This window comes from Panthera pardus, unplaced genomic scaffold (genome assembly GCF_024362965.1).
Source record: "Panthera pardus isolate Hobbes unplaced genomic scaffold, ASM2436296v1 HiC_scaffold_17, whole genome shotgun sequence".
Lineage (NCBI taxonomy): Eukaryota > Metazoa > Chordata > Mammalia > Carnivora > Felidae > Panthera > Panthera pardus.
In genome coordinates, this window is record NW_026526732.1 from 123243102 (window position 1) to 123247630 (window position 4529).

The following is a 4529-nucleotide window of genomic DNA, read 5'->3' on the forward strand; positions in this document are numbered from 1 at the left end:
ATGAACTGGATGAATGAATGAGTGAATGGATGAATGAGTGAATAAATGACTGAATGAGTGAGTGAATGAATGAGTGAATGAATGAATGAACTGAATGAATGAGTGAGTGAATGAATGAGTGAGTGAATGAATGAATGAGAGTGAATGACGGCATCCGTCTCACTTTCAAAATCCAATAGCTTCAGATACTTACCGGACACCGGTGAAGATGACTGGTCAGTGTGGAAATACATGGAAGGTGGGGCTGGTATGGGATGGGGTGGGGGGGGGGTACTTTCTGGAGGATGGACGGCTCAGCGACCCAGGTACTAATTAAGATTTGACAAAAGAGGTGTCTGTAGAGCAAACGGGCAGATTTTACGAGGGCAGGGGGAAGAGCTTAGATGACAGGTGTTTAAAACTGAAGCCATTTTCCCTGGGATGGGCACCCATCCTGGCATTCAGCCCTGGCACACTGATGAGGAGGTACAGGGCTTGAATCTCTAGCTGCGGGCTTCTGTTGTTCGGAAACCCTAGGGCAAGCCCAGAGACCCCCTAGGAGGCATAATGGCCTCATTATTATGTTAACCAGAAGGCTGAGGTTTCTTAAAAGGGCACCTCCCTTTCCTGGGTTTGTTTCACCCAACTCCCTACACTCAGCTGAGCACCCGTCTCTGGAGGGCAGGCGACCCACTGGATCTTAAACCAGGTTGTGGCCTCTGGACAAAATGTACTCGAATTAAAGGAAGGTAAAGGGAAGGGGGAGGGGGAGGGGAGGACGCTGAACGTCGGTGCAGAGTTGGTTGACTCAAAGGTTAACCACCCACTGACACAGAGGAGAAATAACCTTTCTGGAGCCCAGTTTTCACTAGCCGCTTGAGCTGCAAAGGAATAGAGAGATTGCACGGAGTCAGAGCTGAAGACAGCCTTGATTCGGTTCACTGGATTCTAGCTTGCCAAAACAAGCTTGCCAAAAACAAACAAACAAACAAACTGAAGGGGCTGGGGGTGAGCAGCAGCTTTTACAGAGTCTTAAATGTAAAACCAACCTGCCACGTATTGTGTTAGAAACATGCACGCCTTGGCAGTTCTGTTGCCATGTCTGTTTGAATGGTCAGCGTGGCCCATTTCGAAGACCTGCCCCAGTCCTCACTTGCCCCAGCCCCACTGCATTTTTCTGAATAAACCCTGTGCCCCGGGTCCAGCGCGCCCTGCTCAGAGCAAAACTTGAAGAACTCGAAGGCAATGACTTCTCTCCTCTCCATCTTCTGGCTATCTAGCTGGCCACGGATTCTCAAGTTTGGCTTTCACTTGAGCTGACCCGGGTCTTGTTTTCCTGGGACTTTCAGATTTTTTTTTTTTTTTTTTTGCAGGTGGTTCCCCAGGAAGGCCTCCAGTGTTTCCCCAGTCGTGATAGCTTTCTATTCTATTTTCAGCCTCTGCACCGATAACCCTTTTGTTCTCTCTGGAGCCCCCATGCTGACAGGGCGTCCTTCCTCCTTTATAATCTGTCTTTCTGTATATTTATCTCTGCAGGAATGTAACTCCAAAGAAAGAAAAGTCAGCTCCAGGTTTATTCCCTGCAGCTTAGCTGGCTGTTTATGTCTCTACAAAGCATTCACCCCAGAAAGGAATGTGTACAGCTGGAGGCATCGCAAAAAACAACACACCCCAATGTCAGGTAACTGAGTCAGGTACACCGGGAACTCAAAACAGATCTATTTTTCCCTTTGTATGAGAACAAATGGAACCGTGAGTGCCCAAACTCCAGTGGGAGAAAGCGGCTGCGGGGGGAGAGGGGGTGTTGGGAGAATCAAAACAAGTGGTGTTAGGATCTTTTTTTTTTTTTTTCCTTTCCCAGGGCTCCTGCACCCCGCCCTCAGGGCAGCCAGGCCAAGAACAGGAGTTGATTCTTGACGGGAAAGCTCCAAATGAGACCTGACCTTGAAGGTTCTGCCCTGGAGCGCTGGAGGCTGGGGCGGAGGGGGGGGGGGGGTGTGGAGGAGGGGTGGATAGGGTTGTGTGTGTCCGAGTCCTATCTGTGGCTTTGGATGAGTCCTTTGTAGTTATGTTACCTATTCCCAATTCCTAAAATAAAGGTGATTAAGAGATTATTCAAAAAGGAAGCTTCTGGAAGCTGATAAAAATTGCTGTAAGCTTAGAGGCAGAGTGGGTCTTTATGCTACTTTATTCTTCCACAGAACCTTCTAAATAGGCATGGTAAGATTTTAAAAGGCAAGGTCTAGGGAGTGTAATAGGCGAAAACGCTCAGACACCCTCCTGCTCTGAGCCATTTTCTAACCCTGACACCTATCACATGATGCAACGCAGCTCGGATTCTGAGCCACCCGTTTTCTCCCTTCCCATTTCCCCTTTCCCGCTCTTTCTCGCTGTCCTGGCTGGCCTAAGTCGTCCTGGTCACCTTGCTTTTCTCAGGGCTTACATTCCTCGCTGCAGACGGAAGCTCTCTGGAGGCTACTGTCGAGGGTCAGCCTCGGCCTCTCCGTGGCGACACCGTCCGCTAGGTGTGCCCGCAGCCCTCACCTGGACCCACGCTGCTGGGGCAGCCCCCACGGACACGGCCCTGACCTGAGCCAGTGTTGTGGCCGGACTGGCTCTCGTGGTCCCTGTTACGATTACAAGACGCACCTCAGCAACGGCCGTCGAGGAACTTTGAAAAGAAAAAAGTTTATGACACACATGTCCTAGAGGGTACAGAGCATGCCTAAGACCACGGAGTGAGATCATGGGCGGCGGGGGGGGGGGGGGGGGGGGGGGTGAAGGAGGGAGGGAGAGAGAGCGAGAGCAAGCCCAGAACTGGGGTTTTGCTTTATTGGGGTCAAAAATGGGGTGCCTAGTGTTTCTCGGGTTCACCCTTTATTGGCAAGTTTAAAATAAGAACAGAAATCAAAGCACGGGAAAGGAAAAGCAGGGTCACTCAGTCTGTTATCTTTGGCACTCGGGGCTTTCTAAACGGGGAATTCATGGGCAGGGTGGCCTGGTTCTTTATCTCGTTGTGTGGTGGGCAGTGTGTTTATCCGAGATGACCGTCTTTGAAATGGAGGCCTCAGCAACCAAAAGCTTAGTGTCAGGGACTCAGACTAGAGCTACCCTGTGAGAAAGTGCTGAGCTCACCTCAACCCCAGTCCCCCACGACTGGGTGACCGTCCCGATGTGCCATCAACTATCTAGCGCAGACAGCTTCCGCATACTTACGTGGACAGTCTGCCCAACCTCAGACGGTGTCCTACACGTTCCATGGCACTGTCCTACCAGGATACAGTACAAGTCATTTGGCCACTGCCTCCGTTCATGAGGACAAATTCCTGATTATTCTGTTCCTTTTCTTTGTCACTTCATGCTCTGCACTCCTGATTAGTTGGTATGAGCTCTGACCCAGCCCTCCAGGGTAAGCCCTGGAGTGTCCCTTACCTTTACGTCTCTTAGACAATTCCCTGCCTGGATCGGGTAGCCAGAGTTTAAGACTTCAAGGTCCAGCCATGAACAAGCCACATGGCACTGTGGGTGAGCCATCACGCATGGCAACCTCCAGCCTTTGGATTCCAGCCAGATGCCTGTGCGTCAACCTGAGTGAAGGCTTGAGAATGGGTCTTGATGAGAATGATCTCAGAAGAGAAACCGGATTCCCCATCGCCATTTTCTGTCTTGACATAACAGCTTCTTGCCTCCCCCCACCCCTGGGGGTGCAGAAAGTCTGTCCCGGGAAGTGACTTCGGTGGCAGAGAGACCCCAAGAAGCAACCCTCGGTGTCATTTCTAAGCCACAGTCCAGATCCAGGGTTCCAGTCAGCACTGGAAACACACATCACTAGCGGTCTGGCTATTGCCGCTGGAACTCACACGGGCAAACCTGGAGAAGTTCAATACTGCACGCGTGTTCAAACGAGTGCAGTGATGAAATCACCGGTGCCTTCCACAGCCATAGCCCCGAAGCAGGTGAATTGGGTAACGTTTATCTTATGTCCATTACATGCACAGTTTGGCCCTCGCTAAAGAGCAAAAAACCCAACAGTTCCAGTGATGAGGATAGATATATACAAATAACTAATAAAGAACAGCATGTTTATGAATAATCATACGTTATTACAGACCCAAATAAAGTGTTGTGGGAGCACAAAGAAGAAGAAGACAGGACTTCCATTGGCAGCAGGAAGTAGGAAGAGATGGGGGAGAAAGACTTCATTTCACCTGGGACCCACAGGGCAGGGTCTTAAAGGGATTCTTACTGAGTGAGCCAAATGAGAAGTCCTTCAGGGTAGCTGCTTCCCCTGGCTCATGGCTGCTGCCCCAGAGCCTGTTCTCTCTGACTTTATCGTGAGCTTGAGATATCCAGGAGAAAGGACTCCCAGGCAAAGACTGATATTCTAAATATCAAGTGACCAGTAAGGCACAGGCAATAACCAGTGGGAATGGGCATACTGTAAACAACTGAGCAGGTGCGTGCCTGCCAACATCATTCCCACATGCAGGGGTGCAGCTGGTGGGGAAGACAGAAGCAAGATGTCAAAGAAGTTTGGGACTAGAGAAAGG

General features: G+C 50.4%; 1 long non-coding RNA gene across 1 annotated transcript; it reads left to right on the forward strand.

Moving 5' to 3' along the window:
- The first annotated feature begins 617 nt into the window (after positions 1–617).
- On the forward strand, positions 618–1950 carry LOC128777829 (uncharacterized). The gene is made up of 3 exons (XR_008423149.1): positions 618–728; positions 1516–1660; positions 1841–1950. It is a non-coding gene; the product is annotated as an uncharacterized LOC128777829 (long non-coding RNA).
- The last annotated feature ends 2579 nt before the right edge of the window (positions 1951–4529 follow it).